This window comes from Theropithecus gelada, chromosome 4, assembly GCF_003255815.1.
Source record: "Theropithecus gelada isolate Dixy chromosome 4, Tgel_1.0, whole genome shotgun sequence".
NCBI classification, from domain to species: Eukaryota; Metazoa; Chordata; class Mammalia; order Primates; family Cercopithecidae; genus Theropithecus; species Theropithecus gelada.
In genome coordinates, this window is record NC_037671.1 from 88,390,818 (window position 1) to 88,408,477 (window position 17,660).

At 42.7% G+C, this 17,660-nt stretch overlaps 1 protein-coding gene and 1 pseudogene across 4 annotated transcripts in view; one reads left to right on the top strand and one right to left on the bottom strand.

Moving 5' to 3' along the window:
- ANKRD6 (ankyrin repeat domain 6) overlaps nt 1-17,660 on the top strand; it is a 202,799-nt gene that overhangs the window by 65,551 nt on the left and 119,588 nt on the right. The window lies entirely within an intron of this gene.
- Nucleotides 13,598-15,243, bottom strand: LOC112623850 (annotated as a pseudogene). The gene has a single exon (XR_003119216.1). The product of XR_003119216.1 is annotated as a histone deacetylase 3 pseudogene (transcript).

Below are 17,660 nucleotides of genomic sequence, written 5' to 3' on the forward strand. Positions count from 1 at the left end.
TGGTGATTTTTAAAGTAATTTTACACAGCATGCAGCCATCATCAGAATCTGGTTTGAGAGCATTTTCATCACTCCAAAAAGTTTCCTCATGCCATTTAGTGATCAGTCCCCACTACCACCCCTAGCTGCAGGCAACCATTGGTCCCCTTTCTGCCTCCATAAATTTGCCTTTTCTAGATACTACATATAAATAGAATCAGATAGTATATGGTTTTTTTGTTTCCAGCTACTTTCATTGCGCATAATGTTTTTGAGGTTCATCCATGAAGTATATGTTAGTATCAGTTCCAGAGGGATTTAAAACAAAAACAAAACTTTGAATTGTGGCAAATTTCACAATTAGACTAGTGTAATTCACCCACATGTACCTCACTCCCAGATTCAGTAATTATGAAACCATGGTCAGTCTTATTCCTTCTTCCACCCACTTTTCCTACTTCTCTGGGTGATTTTGAAGCCAGTGTTATTACTTTATTTGTAAATATTTTAGTATATGCATTTGTATTTATCTCATTCTTTTCTATAGCTAAGGAGCTAAATACTTTGAGAAAATGTGGCTACTTAGGTAATGGGGAAGGTAAGAGAACTAAACATTAAATGAACTAAGATATAAAAATCTTGCTATGTTTAAGATACCACATATGACAATCTGGGATATAATGATGTATAAATCTTACATATCTACCAGGTCTGCAATATATAATTATAGCACTTAATTCAAACGTCAGTATGTGCAGATAATAGATTTCCCTTTACATATATATATATATATATATATATATTTTTTTTTTACCTTGTTTACATTTTGCTTTTATTCTAAACACCAAGTTTTGTTTTAAGGATAGAGAGAGATGTGTTATAGAGAATGATGTGAAGTGTTATCTTGAAACCTGCTATGCAGAGAGGTGAACACAGATAATTTCAAATTTGCTAATCTGAAATTGTGACCAAGGTGAGAATACAATCTGGTCATTGTTTCTGTTGATTTGGGAGCCCAGTTTGCTATGGATTAGATGGTTTCTTTGAATTAGAATAAGCAAGGAGAAATAACCTCCTTAATAGCTTTGTGGACCATTCCTTAATGTTTTTATAATTATTGGGTATAGGATACATGCCACCTTCTTTGCAGAATGTGAGCACAATTGGATAAAGATTCCTGCGGCAGATGCTTGAGGTTGGCTTTCTCAGGGCCCATTCCCAAACACTCTCTCCTGCCTTCCTCTACTGTTGAGACTAGAAATCTGAATGTTCAATTTTCCTAACCACCTTCCAGCCGGGAGTGGTCATGTGATACAGTTTGGCCAAGCACAAGCCTGCTGGGAAAGGTCTCCCTTCCTGAATAAAAAGACGTATCTAAGATAAAAAAGAAGACTTTGCCTTCTTCTTGTCTGGACGTGGAGGTAACACCCAGATGTAGAGCAGCCTTTTTGAAAACATGAGGTGACATAGGATAAAAGCCCTCACATTAAGGCTGGCAAAATTCAGAAATAAAAGGAGCCTAGGTTTCTGAGGGTAATGGTAAACTGTCACCCACTGTAGATTGCCTTCTCCAGGACTTATTCATATGGGAGAAAAAGAAGCCTCTATTTTGTAAAGCCTGGTGAGCCTGCTTTTTTGTTATTTGCAGCTGATTACATGCTTCATTGATACTTAAGCGTTTGTCACCTTTCTGCCACCTCAGAGCACTGTCACGCCTGATACCATTCTGGTCTAGTCATGGGTCTTGAGGAATGTTAGAGATGGGAAGTCCTAAACGTTATCTAGTTTAATGGTTCTCAACCAGTGGGTCGGGGTTGCAGTGCTGGGGGAAAGGTGCTACTGTTATTTAGCACCTGCAGGCCAGGGGTGCCAATAGCCTGTATTATGTGAGACAGTGCCATACCACAAATGTTCCTGTTCACAATACCAGTTCATAATGCATGGTAAGAAACACTAGTCTACTTCCCTGATTTAGTCCTAGACAGACAGCAAGCCACCCAGCCCCCCTGCTGCACTGACTTGGACAACCTAAACACCCTCACGGTCCCCTTTCCCTGCTCCTCAGTTTAGCCTGTCTTCCCATTCAACTCTGTTATGATGCCCACTTTGATTCCTCAGACTTCAGCATCAAAACGGCATTCCAAACAGAAGACAAATGCACTGCAAACCAAAGAGTAATGGAGACAAAAAGCATGAAATGCCCACTGAAATCCCTGAAGCCTCTATAAAATCGTACTCTGAAAAGTCTCCGAGGCATCTCGGCTTATAATTTGTTCACTGTCTCTCCAGATTCCATCACTCCCTGGTTTTATGAGGCCTGGGCTTAGATTGATATGAATGGTCACCTTTTCCACCTCTGGTGGCTCTTTCGTCTTGCTCTAGTTAATGGCCTTGATGCGTCTAGAGGAAGGAAGCAGAGGCTTCTGTCACCGAGACAGCTTCTGGTCCCTTGAGTGACACAGGGGCTAAGTTCTAGAGCTCCCAGCCCTGCCTCCCAGGAGAGAGCCACAGATCACTCACTCTCCTTTTCTTCTTCCCCTTTACTTGGAGGTGGAATTCCAAGCAGAGAAGCCAGAGGCTGCCTGCACTGTGATATTCAAGATAGAAATACTACCCTGGAGTTCCTGGCATCAAAAATATCACAGCACAGGCAGCCTCTGGAAAATGGAATGAATATACCATGCTTAGAAAAATGCATCAGGCTGCAAAATTTTCCCCAGGCATCATACTATTAATAATGTCGTATGATATATATTTTAAGTAATAAAACAATACATTAAAAAACGAATAGTAACTGGAATTGAAAAAGTCCCGGCTCTGTCACCAGATGTGTCTTCTTCAGTAAGCCACGAATTTCTGAGAGTTCTCAGAAATCCTGTACTGGGGGAAGAGCCTAATGCCCTCCTCCCAGGTCCCTAATCTCCCAGGAGATTAAAGGGGCTGTGGGATGGGAAAGCACTTTGGAAATCGTAAATAGCTACAACAAAGTTAATTGCTGTTCTCATTAGAGCAATGATGCTTTTAGTGGCTTTAGGCATTAGTAATAGATGAGCTAGCATCCAGGACTGTGGGCCATAGTTTTAAGTTTCTGTTGATTCTTGTATTTTGATTTATTAAATCCAACTTAATCTATTTCAGGCCAAGGGAATGGGTTGTGAGCTGAGTAAATAATAAAGATAATTGTGATGCACTTAACAAAGTCAGAAGAGACTAATTGTCCCCAATTAGTCTTTTTTTTTTTTTTTTCCTAGCACAGAAAAAAGCACAGCTCTTAATGTGTCTGAAAGACACATTGGTAGGAATGTTCATCAAGACAGGGCTTGCACCCGAGGCCATTTCTTAGGAGTAGCTTTTGCCCACATCATAATTTCAGAACGTGTGATACTTGGGATGCTTTTAATCGTTGAGGTTTACTTGTCTTTATATGGAACATAATTTATACCTGCAAAATTAAGACTTATGGGTAATTGTTTTCCCTTATGGAAGCCTAGGGCTTGTTTCTAAGTATTTCCAGGGTTTTGTTCCTTAAGGAACACATGCTTATGAAAAAACACAAATACTTTCAGCAAAAAGTCTTCTGTGTCTCCCTTCTTCAAGTTGAGCTTGGAGTCAGTGGAGCTCTGATCTACATTTGCATTCGAGAGGGATGCCTTCTTGGCAAATCCAACATGCCAAATATGTCAGTATTGGGTTGCTTGGAACTCCTTAAGCTTACTTAAACATTCTTTAGAAACACATTCCTTTGAAGAGCTCAGCAGAGCTCCCAGCCACGAGAGTACCAGGCTTATTCACAGCATGGCTTTTACTCTCTGTAACTAATCCACAGGGCATCTCTCTGGAAGGAAGCAAAATATAGCAAATTGCCTGTTGATTGTGTATCATACAGCATTTTTGCATTGAAGGAAACGACTTATTTCAGACACCTGGGGAGGGGCTTTATGGATAACATCCATGTGGAGATGCTTGAAAATATTGTTTCTTATACCAAAGTGAATGGATGTTTTATGCTTGTGTGATGCGATAACTATGATTCTTCTTATTTCATTTATTTCTCATTTAGAAGGTATCATGGTGCTAAGTCTCTGATACAAGCAGTTATCTTTAAAAAAAAAAAAAAAAGGCAGTGATTTGAACTGAGTGGTGGGAATAACAGTATGTCCCACCTCATCACCACCCCACAGGATTTATGTGTTCTTTTAATGGGTCTGGTTTGTGGCTAGTTTCGCCTTCATTGGTTTCCAGCTGAAAGTGCTGGTGGGCAGCTGCTGCAGATGATTAATACTTTCACCTAGCCTCCCATATTCTTATTGTTAACACTAAATTACACTTGCCTTAAATTTTTATTCAGTTTCTTCATTGGTTGTCAGATGTTTGTAACTTTTTTCCCCAAGGTCCACCATGTTTCTTCACAGCAGCCGTGGTAATTATTAGGATAGTAGGCATATCTGGGGTTTAAGCTGCCTGTTTCCTTGAAAAAGATTTTTTCAGTTTCATGTCTATAGTTACTTCAGATAGTGTAACATTGCCATACTTAACGTAACTATAATAAAAATAACCGCAATTATGCAGAATAATCATTTGAACATTTCAAAGGAGATATAAAGAGAAACAGACTGGGCATGGTGTCTCACACTTGTAATCCTAGCACTTTGGGAGGCTGAGGCAGGTGGATGGCTTGAGCCCAGGAGTTCGACACCAGCCTGGGCAAGGTGGCGAAACCATGGCGAAACTTTATTTTTAAAAATGGCGAAATTTTATTATTAAAAAAAAGAGAGATAAAGGGAAATAGGTCCAAATTCCTATCTACAAAAGCTTACAAAGCCTTGTCTTATTTATTTTTTAGAAGAGTCTGGGCCGATGAATACTTTTTAAAAAGTTGGCTTTTAAAGCATATGCAGATTTGATGCTTGCTTTCCTTACCCGATGGGACCCTTTTTGAGCTTTTGGCTATTGTCAAGAAAATATAGCAATTAAATCCCATTATAATAGTTACAGAAATGTAGTACTTACAGTGGCAGGTACTATTCTAAGTGTGTTATTTATGTTAATTGATTTAATTTAAAAATACAGAGATCTTCACTTAGGGTATGACAAAATAAATTTTATTCCACCAAGGGGAGTGGGCTGTGGAGGTGGGGGTTGGCTGGTTCTAACAGGATTTCCCCCATCCTTTGCTGCAGCTGCAACTATTTCTATATAACTCTGGGCTGTAACCCCTCCACCACACTCTCTGCAACCTCCTCACAGTGCTGTGGGAACCCTTCCAGTGTCCCTTTCATCCTGCAGGCAGCAGGGTTCTTGGCTTGGACTCACACAGTTCTTTCAGCCAGAATCAGAGGTAATCTGCAGAAGCTATAATATCTCACCGAGGTTAGTAATTGGACAAAACTATGGAACTCTCAGGCTGCGAGGAGCGTTTTGCATTAGACTAGTGGGTGGGTCTGATGCTTTTTGGCTGCTGGGGCGCTCAAGGAAGGATTGAAAGAGAAAGACAAGGAGAGTCCTCAGAAATGGGGTACCACTGCTTCTAAGGTTGTGCACGCTCTCTTAGGAAGTCGTGTAGATTAGGCCAGTGCCTGATGTCACCTCTCCTGGGCAGAGAGAGGACAGAAAGCCATTAGAGGACAGAAGGCCATTGGTTTGGGTGTTTATTTTATGTCTGCTGCATCTCATAAAGCCCCTGGGCTATGGAAGGAGAGTTTAGGTTGCTCTGGACAGAGTATGGGCTTCTGAGTCAGAGGGAACTTGAGTTTGGCCCCTTTTGCTGCTGCTTACTACCTGTGTAGATGTGGGCAAGTTACCTAATCCCCTACATTCTTCATCTTTTCATCAAATTCAATAAATATTAAGTGCCTGCTATATGTGGCTGATATAGGCTTAAAAAAAACAATTTCTATTCTCAAGGAAACAGAGAGGGTGACAAACAGTAAACAAAATGAATTAATACATTATGTAGATGGCAATAAGTGCTAAGACTGCAGTTTTAAATGGGGTAGTCAGAGAAGGCATCACTGATTAGGTAACATTTGTACAAACACCTGTAGGACCTAAGGGAGAAGGCTGTTTCACTAGCTGGTGATAAGAACATTCCTTGTAGAGGGACCCTAGTGCAGAGCCTTGAGGCAGGGGTGTACCTGGTGTGCTGGAGAAGCAAGGAGGCTGGTGTGGCCAGAGCAGAATGAGCCAGGGGAGCAGGAGATGATGTAATCAGAGAGGTAAGTGGGGAGCAGATGCTGGAGGACTTTGGAGACCATTGTCCAGACCTGGGTGCTTATTCTGGGTAAAATGAGAAGCCACGGTGGTGGTGAGGGAGAGGGTGTTTGAGTAGAAAAGTGACATGGTCTGACCTGAGGTTTAAAGGATCACCTTGGTAGTTGTATTGAGATAGTGTGAGGAGGGGAAAGGAAGAACAGAAACAGAAAGACCAGGCACAGGGCTGTTCAGCATCCAGGTGAGAGGTGATGGAGGCCTGCATCAAGATGGGAGTGGTAAACCAGGGAGAATGGTCGTATCCATTTAATAATAACCAGCTGATGGGATTCTGAGGTTAAATGGGACGCGTAGGGAACATGGGCTTGTAGGTTCTCCACAGAGGGTAGCTGCTGCTCTTATTATTGAGACTCTTGTTATAGGACAGTCTCTCTCTTTTTTTTAAAACAGGGTCTCACTCTGTTGCCCAGGCTGGAGTGCAGTGGCATGATCATAGCTTGTTGCACCCTTGAACTCCTGGGCTCAAGAGATCCTCTGCCTCAACTTCTTAAGAAGCTGGGATACAGATATGTGCTACCCACCTAGTTAAATTAAAAAAAAAAATTATAGAGATGTGGCCTTGCTATATTGACCAGGCTGTCTCGAACACCTGGACTCAAGCAATCCTCCTTTCTTGGCCTCCCAAAGTACTAGGATTATAAGTGTGAGCTACTGTGCCTGGCTGAAGGACGGTCTTGAAGTAAAGGAAACAAATTGGGGATTTGCCCGTCCAGTCTGCAGCAGCAGTGTGGGGAATAGAACTCAGACATGCTGGCTTTAAACCATATAGAAGGCTTCCTGCCTTTCGCTTTAATGAAAATTCTAAATCACCGTGCAACCACAGCCTGGAAATGCTCAAAGAAATCGCGCACACGTCACAGAGCTCCTGACATCACAGCTTCTTTTTTTGGCCCCACCTTATACCATGTGAGCTTTAACTGTAAAGTAGCGAGCTTGGTTTCCATGAGTCACATGTGTCCACAGGTAAGTTTTGTGGCTGTTTGGCCGATTATGTCAATTTCAGATTAGCTTTTATGGTTTTAGTTTCCCTGTATGTCCTCCTCTCACACTTTCTTCTCTGCAGGCAGAGTTGGTCTAACCCTGACCACCCTGGGGCTATGCTGGCTCTCCATTTCCTTACCAGGCATCTGTATTTCTGCCTTCTCCGGGGGCTGTCCTCCCGTATGCACCATCTGTGCAATTTCAGCACTTATCACCCATCCTGAAGTGCTTAGTGATTGAGTAGTTGGAAAATATACAGTGGAGAGATCATTATATTTTCATTTTTTATTGTTCTTAAAAGATATGGGATTTCTGTTGTGAGTAAGTAAGGGATCAGTATAGGAAACAGCAACTCCTCTAGGCATTTTAAGCAGAAGGAGACAGAATTGAGTGCTCACAGAGTCACTGGCAGGGCTGGGCCCTCAGAGCAACTCCTAGAAGAGTGAAGATCTGGTCCTCTGGCAGGCCTGCCAACTCACAGGACATTAACTGGAGCTATAGGTTCTAGAACCCACTCTTTGCTGGTTCCAAAGTTCAGGAAGCCTGAATGGAGAAGGGTCTGCCACTACAGTGCCTCCTGGCACTCGAGAGTGGCCCTAGAATGTGGTTACAGAAAACCTACCCATTTTGTGCAGTCATTATGGAAAACCATATGGAGGTTCTTCAGAAAATTCAAAATAGAACTGCATTGTAATCCAGCAATCCCACCTCTGGGTATATATCCAAAGGAAATGAAATCACTGTCATGAAAAGATATCAGCACCCCACGTTTGTTGCAGCATTACTTAAAATAGCCAAGATGTGGAAATAACCTGTGTCCACTGAATAAAGAAAATGAACCCCAATGGTATATTATTCATCCTTAATAAAGGAGAGCCTGCCATTTGCAAAAACATGGATGAACCTGCAAGACATTATGCTAAATGAATAACCAAACACAGAAAGATAACTACTGCATGATTCCACTTATACGTGGAATCTTAAAAAGTCAAACTCATAGAGTAGGAAGGTAGTTGCGGGGGCTAGGGGAGGGCGGTGGAAGCAATGGGAAGATGTTAGTCAAAGGGTATAAATTTTCAGTTATAAGATGAGTAAGTTCTGGAGATCCAGTGTGCAGCATGGTGACTGCAGTTAGTGTATTGTACTTGAAAATTGCAAGGAGAGTAGATCTTAAGTATTCTCACCACATACAAAAGTAACTGAGGTGATGGATGTGTTAATTAGCCCGATTGTGGTAATCATTTAGGAATGTATGCATATATAAAAACATGTTTACCTTAAATTTACACAATTTTATTTATTTTTATTTTTTGAGATGGAGTCTGTCACCCAGGCTGGAGTGCAGTGGCACAAGCTCAGCTCACTGCAGCCTCCACCTCCCGGGTTCAAGCTATTCTCCTGCTTCAGCCTCCTTAGTAGCTGGGATTACAGGCATGTGTTACCATGCCTGGCTAATTTTTGTATTGTTAGTAGAGACGGTGTTTCACCATGTTGGCCAGGCTGCTCTCGAACTCCTGACCTCAAGCGATCCGCCTGCCTTGGCCTCCCAAAATGCTGGGATGACAGGCGTGAGCCACCACCCCCAGCGTAAATTTGTACAATTTTAATTTGTCAGTTATACCTCAATGAAGCTGGACAAAATGAAACAAAAGCCCACCTCCCATTCCATAGTTTGCTTGCCAGCCAAAAGCTGCCTAGAGAAGGCCTCTGCTTCACTTCCTCCTCCCTAATTTTGCACAGGTGACTTTAGTTGGTTCACATCCTGATCTCTAGCTGCAAAGTGTGGAGCCTGAAAAATGTAGTGTTTAACTTTCTGTCCTCTCCAACTAGGAGGCAGATGAGGTAAGATTAAACAAGCCAGTCCCTAGTCCACCTCACCTCGTGCTTGTCTGTGGTGAATACTGCAGGGGCCTCTCCTTCCAGGTGTGTTGGTATTGGCCAGTGTTGAGGATTCCATATGCAATATAAATAAGACTCTCTGCTAAACACTGAATCCAACTGTCAATATTTTCCAAGCTTATCTCCAGTACATTACTGTGTGCTTTGTAACAGGGTAACTTTTATTATCAGTCAACATTGTGATGACCACCTCTGATATCTGTAAAATAAACAAAGTGGGCTGCAATCACTGACAGGCAGATTTTGGTTTGTTTATATTTGAAGAAAATAATGAGTCTGTATTTCTATTGAATGCATAATTTTTTTATGGTTCATATCATTACATGAAAAGACTGGGCTAGTTGCATTATTTATGTAAAAATACATTCTCCATGTTGGATATGAACAGCAATTTTAGCATACTCTTCACTATAAAAATATGCAGGGGTGGATGTTAAGTATAGGTAAATAGCAAGGAAAGCACAAACCGGCATCAGCACTGGTTTTACCAGTCCGATTTCTCTGGAGTGCAGAATTACCCATTTGTTGCAGCTCTATGTTGAGCATGTTACTGTGAAAGTTAATCAGTTTCTTTAACCATTAGCTGATAAAGCAGCAGGGAATTAAGCTAGCCTAATTAGTTTGGGAACTAAATCAGGCAGAACAAACAGAGCACGGGGTAGCAAATGGATGTTTGGTGGCCTCATTGGAAGAAATAGGTTACCTTTGATATTATGGTAATTCCATTCCTGAGAAGTGCCCTTTCCTGATAAAAACTGAAATTGGCAGATCAGTGTCTATTTGAAAATTGGGAGTTGGGATAAAATAAAGTAGCACATACACATCTAATCCTACTTTATACATACATACATATACTATAAAATGTATGTAGTAAATGCTCCAAAGATATCTGCTTCCAAAAGACTATATTCCTTGGTACTTCTTTCAAATCATTTTATTTTATTATTCAGGAAACTTTCCTGTAGCTGTGTCCTAGACTGATCCAGCTGCCAGTTTTATATTATGCAGCCTACACTTCCCCCCCAAGTTTGATTATGAAAATGTTCATACATACAGCAAAGCTGACTTCTACAGTGAACACCTGTATACCTACCGCCTGCATAAATTCTATATTAAACTTGCTTTATCACCTGGATATCACCTGTATTCATTATTTATTGCTGTATAACAAATTACCCCAAACTTAGTACTTTATTTAAAACAATAAACGTTTAGTATTCCGCACTATTTCTGTGCATCAGGAATCCAGGAGTGGCTGGGTGGTTCTGGCTCAAGGTCCTGTGTGAGGTTGCAGTCTAAGACATTGGCTAGGGCTGCAGTCTTCTGTGCTTTGATTGAGCCTGGACAATCTGCCTCCAAGAGGTCTCGCCCACTTGGCTGTTGGCTTGAACCTTAAAGGATAGCCCAGGGCAGGGACAAATGGGTGTTGACAGTAAGTGACCTGGAAGTGATGAAAGTTGGGGAAATCAGGGAATTCCCAGGAGGTGGAATTTGCCATAGCGTCCCAGCCAGGGGACAGGTGCAGAAAGAGAAAGAGAGCATGACTCAGAGATACACATGGAGGGCAAAAAGGATTTCTGACAGAAAAGATAGATTACACTGGGGAGGTGGCTTTAATGGCTCCTAAAGGGAGGATGCCTCAGCTACTGAGATTGAAATTGTTGGACGTGGTCATCAACATTAGAAAAACAGTAGCACTGAGATTTATTTTCCTGGTTACCTATATTTTTTTCACATATTTAATGTGTTAAACTGAGGTTGAAATATTGTGAATGGCCCCCACTTTTTAAAGCTTTGCCTTACTGGGAGATTTTTTTTTTTTAATCTCATGGCACATCTTCCTAATTTTTAAATTCGTATTCCTGTTCCTGACCCCAGAATAGGGCCAAACTAGACAACAGATCTGTGGGAATGTTCGGCTCTCCATAAACCCCAAGGACTCCCCCAACACAGAGGTGCAGTACCCACCTGGGCCAAGGAGGGAAGGTACAGGTGAGGAGGGTGCTTCTAAAAGGTGTATGGAGCTGTTTGTTGAGGGCCATGAAGCTCTTGCACAGGGATGGGAGGAGACAACTCACCAGGGCTCTGGGTGGAGGCCAGCTGCCCTCCCTCTGGGCGACTGTGCACCCTCCCCACTCTCCCTGGGAGGCGGGCGCTTCCTTTGAAGTGCACCAGTGACCTGCCTCTCTCCTGGCTGCTTCTTGATGGCTTGCTCGCAGAAAGTGGGCTAGGGTCGGCTTGCCCAGAGGGGCGCATCCAGGTGAGGTTTGCCTTTTGGAACCAGCTAGGGAATGTCTTGGTGCTCCCTTGATTTGAAGGGGAGGACCATCCTTTATTGGCAAAGAACAGAGAGCAAACAATGAAAGGACCACAGTGGGCCAAGTCAATGACCCATGAATAAAGAATTCCAAGATTTTAGTGCTGGAGAGCCTTCACTTAAAGATAAGAACGAAACATGAAGCCAAGGGACCGGACAACTAGTTCAAGGGCGGGCTAAGTAAGACGTGGAAGTCCTGGTTTTCTGTTACTAAGGGCTGCAGTTTATTTTATGCCTACTTTGTATGTGTTGGATTCTGTAGAGTGATACTTCACACAGTGCCAATTCATTATATTACACAGATAAAACAACATTGCCTTTATTTTTTTTCCAAAATAATAAAGGTTATATGATACTTATGGCATTAGCACTTGCCAGGTTCTGTTCTCCATTCCTTACAGATAGAAATCCTCTTTAATCTTCTAACAGACCTATGAGGTGAATACCATTACTTTCCTCATTTTATGGATGAGGAAACTGAGGCCCAAAGAGGTCAAGTTAACTTCTCCCAAGTAATGTGGTGATGTCTAGATAGTGAGTGATAGCATTGGGATTTAAGCCAAGTATGCTGACTTCCCAATCCACATTCTTAACCACACTATACCTTAATCGCCTGTGCAAACATTAGCACTGTTTACTGGCTTTTCAAAGCTTTCTGTTTTCCAGGCATGTGATGGGCTTGTGTTTCCTGGCCTCCTTGTGTTTTTGGAGCCATGTGACTACTTCTAGCCATGTTGAGAGAAGTATGCTATATCAATTTTGGGCTGAGTCGCTCAGTCACCAGTGTGTGACACTCCAGATCCCTCTTGCCCTCTGCTGTGGAGACTGGCAAAGCTCCAGATGGTGGTTGCTCTGTCAGTCTGGGCAAGTTGGAGAGGAAACAGCCTCAGCCAGCCCTAAGTGGATGTAGCATAAATGCAAAATCAACTTGTTATTTAGCTACTGAGATTTGGGGCTTGTTACCACAGCATAATTTAGCCTATCTTTAGTCACGTAATAATCTCTGATGTGCCTAACATTTTAAGGGGCACATTAGTAAATAGGTTGGGCACTTAAAAGTCTTTCTGAATAGTTTATTTTTTTTTAGCCTCATTGGGAAGCTTTCGTGTTCTTCCTTATATACAGAAAGCACCTGGTACTGTGGCAATAGCATAGAGCAGAGCTTGAGATGCAAAGTTCTGGTTTTTGGTCCTTATTATTTTTGTTAATTCGACAGCTTTATTGATACCTAGTTCACATACCATAAAATTTACTTAAAGTGTATAATTCTGTGGGTTTTGGTATATTCATAGAGTTGTGCAATAATCGTCACAATTAATTTTAGAAGACTTTCATCACCTTCAGAAGAAACCTGTACTTATTAGCAGTGACTCCCATTTCCCCCCAATCTCCCTGGCCCTAGTCTACTACTGATATAGTTTGTGTCTCTATGTATTTGCCTTTTCTGGACATTTTATATAAATAGAATCATATGAAATGTAAGTTCCACGAAGGATCTTTGCTTTGCTCTATGCTGTAACTCTGGCACCCCTCACAGTACCTGCACATAGTAGGTACTCAGTGTTATATCTGTTGGGTAATTGAGTGGTTGCTGAAGGTTGGAGCGGAGAGCTAGATGGTGATGGCTGGTGTTGCTTAGCATTGCCCTGGACAGGTAATAAAGGGAGCGGTAGAATCACCTGCTGACATCTCCTCTTCATCCAGAGACTTCTGTGTCAGGGCTTATTATGAGGATACAATCATAGGCCCAGTGAAAGCAGCTGCCCTTGACATGGGGTTAGTCATCTATAAAACACCCCATTGCAAGGCTGAGGTCATGAAGGGGTACGAGTGGGCCCACCACAGCCCGATTCCTCTTCCTTCATAGACTCTTCCCAAATACTCACTTTTCTCAGGACCTCACGAGATTCCTTCTCCTCTCTGGTTCCTGGCTACCTGGCCAGAGCTATGGGTTGTAGCCATTTCTTAGAGGCACACCCTGAGGCATAGGGAGATTCCTGCTACTGCTCTGAGTAGTGCTGCAGCCATTCCTGGCTTGCTGGTCTGGATTTTCTACCCCTACCTGCAGACCCAAGCCTGGGTACCCTGTTTGCTTTAAGTACTCATCTTGCATTATTATTATTATTATTATTATTATTGTTTTATTTTTACAAAAATTACTGACTTAGTTTTTGGATCAAAACAGTGGTAAAATGGACATAAAGCCAAAAGTGAGAACAGAACATTTTCATATCCTCCCCACACTTGAAAACATACTTCCCATCATCTGGGATTCAGGTGTTAGGGAGCCATAGCGCCTGCCAAATCCCTCTCTCTTCATCTTCCCTGGAAGCAAGGGGAGGAGGAAGTCAGAGACAATCTCAGTCCTTGTTTACCCATTCGTCCCTCAAAATCTCTGGGTTGGAGTGAAGCAGAGAAGAAATAAGGGACAAGGGGGGCTAGGGACTGACCTCCAGGGCCCACTGACAATAATGTCCCATATAGCTATCCTTGTCCGTGTCTCATCCCTAATAGGTACCATTGTCAGGCCTTGGGAGAGAGAGGAAAAGGGGGTGGATGGTTCGAGAACCAAATGTGGTCTCCAGACTCTTTCCCAGAGTCAGCAAAAGCCCTGGGGTGACCACTCCAGGACTCTAGGAGCCACTCCTTTTCCCTCCAGTCCAACCAAGAGGTGAAAAGAAATTCCTTGGGACACAGCATCCCAAGCCACTCTTAAATCTCCACATCGCTTTCCTTGTCATTGTCATGGTCTCCATCACAGAACTCATTGGGTGCCTCTAGCCTGCTATAGTTCTCCTCAGGACCCCTGTCCTCTGCATTAGCCTCATCAGTCCTGTCATAGGTCAGGAGGTCTGCAGGCACGTCATGAATCTGGACACTAGGTGCATGGTTCAGCATCTTCAGGTTTTCAAAGATTGTCTGGCGGATCTGGTCCAGATACTGGCGTGAGTTCTGATTCTCGATGCGGGTGCTGACATCTGGATGAAGTGTGAAGTCTGGGGCAAAGTACTTGAAGCATTCACTATAGGGAAGCTCCTCACTAATGGCCTCTTCTACCAGCAGCGATGTCTCATATGTCCAGCAGCGGGCAACATTTCGGACAGTATAACCACCACCACCCAGCACCAGTAGAGGGATACTGAAGCTCTTGACATATTCGACACATTCCCCATGCCCTCGGATGCTGAGGTTAAAGCAGCCCAGTCGATCACAGCCCAGAGAGTCAGCTCCACACTGGAGCACAATGCATGTGGGTTGGTAGAAGTCCACTACCTGGTTGATAACTGGCTGGAAAAGGTATTTGTAACTCTGGTCATCAATGCCATCCCGCAGGGGCACATTCAGACAGTAGTAGTGGCCACTCTCTGCCCCGACTTCATACATGTCACCTGTGCCAGGGAAGAAGTAATTTCCCTATTTGTGGAAGAACACCGTTATGACCTGGTCAGTGAGGTAGAAAGCTTCCTGAACCCCGTCACCATGGTGGATGTCAATATCAATGTAAAGCACCTGAGGGTGGTACCTCAAACTTCTTGGCATGGTGCAGACCACCAGCCCAGTTAATGGCAATATCACAGATCTTGTTGTTCAGCTGGGTTGCTCCTTGCAGAGATGTTCCCGTGTAACGTAAGCAGAACTCAAAGAGCCCGGAAAACACTGGGGATCATCTTATAGAGACCGTAATGCAGGACCAGGCTATGGGTCAATGCCAGGTGATGGGGCCTCATAGGGTGTCCAGCTCCGTAGTGGAAGTTGTGCACGTCAGGGTCGTAGAAATAGGCCACGGTCTTGGCCATGGCGCCAGCGGGAGCAGGCCCCGTGCCTCCACCGCCTGCTGCCAGCCCCTCCAATCTTGCATTATTTAAGACTATAAGGAGGCAAAGTAGTTGGTGGTTAAAGGCATAGTCTGTGGGGTCAGGCACTCTGAAGCTTCAGGGTCAGATCTGGCATTTATTAGCTGTGAACCTCTGGGTGAGTTACTGAACCTTTTTTAGCCTTTATTTCTAATCTGTAGAATGGGCATATGAATAGTAATATGAATAGATTCGTAAGGGTTACATAGAATAATGCATATAAAGTGCTTAGTGCAGTGCCTGGCCCAGGAAAATGTTTGCTATGGCTTTTGATATAATCTAATTTGGTCCTGATATTGTTGATGTCACTATTCCCTAGGGAACAAAAGAACTACATTTTTTCTGTTTTAGGATTGCCTTAATGATTTGCTAAATGATTTTGTGGCAAATAACTGAATTCCCGTGCTTGTCATCTTCTGAAAGGGAAGTCAAGGGAAATGAATAGAGAAATGTGGCCACAGCAGAGACCAAAGAACCTCAGAGTGTTTTTTTAATTTTTAAAAACATTAAATTTTTTTTTTTTTTGTAGATGAAGTCTCACTCTGTTGCCCAGGCTGGTCTTGAACTCCTGGGCTTAGGCGATCCTCCCACCTCGGCCCCCCCAAACTGCTGGGATTACAGACCTCAGCCTCACAGTTTGGTCTTAGGTATGGTCCTGATTGTGGGTTACCTTGACTGTTCTTTGAGTCCTGGAGAAGTCAAGATGAAAGCAGTTACAAGGTCATATGATAAGCCTGTATGGGCCATGTAGGTAGACTTCCATGCATAGATGGTATAGAAAAGTAAAAATGATCTTCTACTTTGACCATTGTTACTCCCAACTTAAACTTACAGCAATAGTCTTAAATGCCAGTAAATTCTGTATTTGTAAAACATCCAGTAGAGAGGTTGGGTCTCCTAATGAACAAAGGAAAGTTTGCAGTGTTAAGTGTTATACAGATATGTCATCGCACTCTATTCTCTCCACTCCCACATGAACTACCATGGGGCAAATCTAAGCCACCTCTTGGTTTTGGTCTCAGAACAAGTGTCATTCTCCAAGTTGCGGGGCAGAGTTCAGTCGTGGGTTTTTGGGATCCCATGCTGTCGTTGGGAGCCAGCTGTGCAGCCTGGAGTGTGGGGCTGTGGCCAGGGTGGGTACAGGGAGCAGCATCTGTGTTTACTGTTGGGGTGAACCTGTACTTTGACTGGAGGAGATATTTTCAGTGCTTTACCAGTATTAGTGAAGCATATAATTGAATTTCCTGAAAGTGTCAGAAATGCCAGTAAGCTTAGCAAATGGCTGTGCAGCATGTTGCACATTAATATCAATTTTAATAAAAAATACTGATTGGGATAGATTTCATAGCTAATCTAGAAAAGGTAATAATCCTTGTGGTCTGTCTTAGAAGAGTGAATGGTTTCCACTCAGAAAATTCAGATCTGGGGGCTCATAGTTCATAGCTGTTTTTTTCTTTTCTATTTCTCTCCTCTCTCTCTCCCTCCCTCCTTTCCTTCCTTCCTTCCACCCTCCCTCCCTCCCTCTCTTTCTCTCTCTCTCTCTTTTCTTTCTGCTCTTTCGTTTCTTTCTTTTCTTTCCTTTCCTTTCTCTTTCGTTCTTTCCTTTCTTTCTTTCCTCTGTTGCCCAGGCTGCAGTGCAGTGGTGGGATCATTACTCACTGCAGCCTTTAATTCCTGGGCTCAAGGGATCCTCCTGCCTCGTCTCCTCAGTAGCTGGGACTATAGGCATGTGCGATCATGCCTGGCTAAATTTTAAAAAATATTTTTTAGAGACAGAGTCTCACTATGTTGCCCAGGCTGGTCTCAAGCTCCTCAGTTTCCTGAGTAGCTGGGATTACAGGTATGAACCACTGTTCATGGCTGTCATGGCTGTTTTTTCTTTTTAATTTTCAATTAAAATATATACCAAATGAAAAGTGCACAAACCGTAAACATACAGATTGATGAATTTTCACAAAGGGAATGCACTCACATAACTACCACCCAAATCAGGAAGTTGAATACTGCCAAATTTCCAGTATCCCCCCTCCCAATCCCTACCTGCTTTCCCCTCCAAATCACTCTCTTGACTTACAATGCAATCGATGACTTCTGCCTGTTTCTGAATTCTATATAAGGAGAATCATATAGCGTATCCTTTTTGTATCTGGCCTCTTTTGCTTAGCAGGATATTTGCAAGATTTATCCACATGGGTATGAATAGTAATAGTTTATTGATTTACATTCTTATATAGTATGAATATATATCACAGTTTATCCCTTCTATTCATGGACGTTTTGGTTGTTTTACAGTTTTAAAAAATTATTTATATTTTAAATTTCATTTTCAACTTTTGTATACTGTTAAATTACCAAACAAT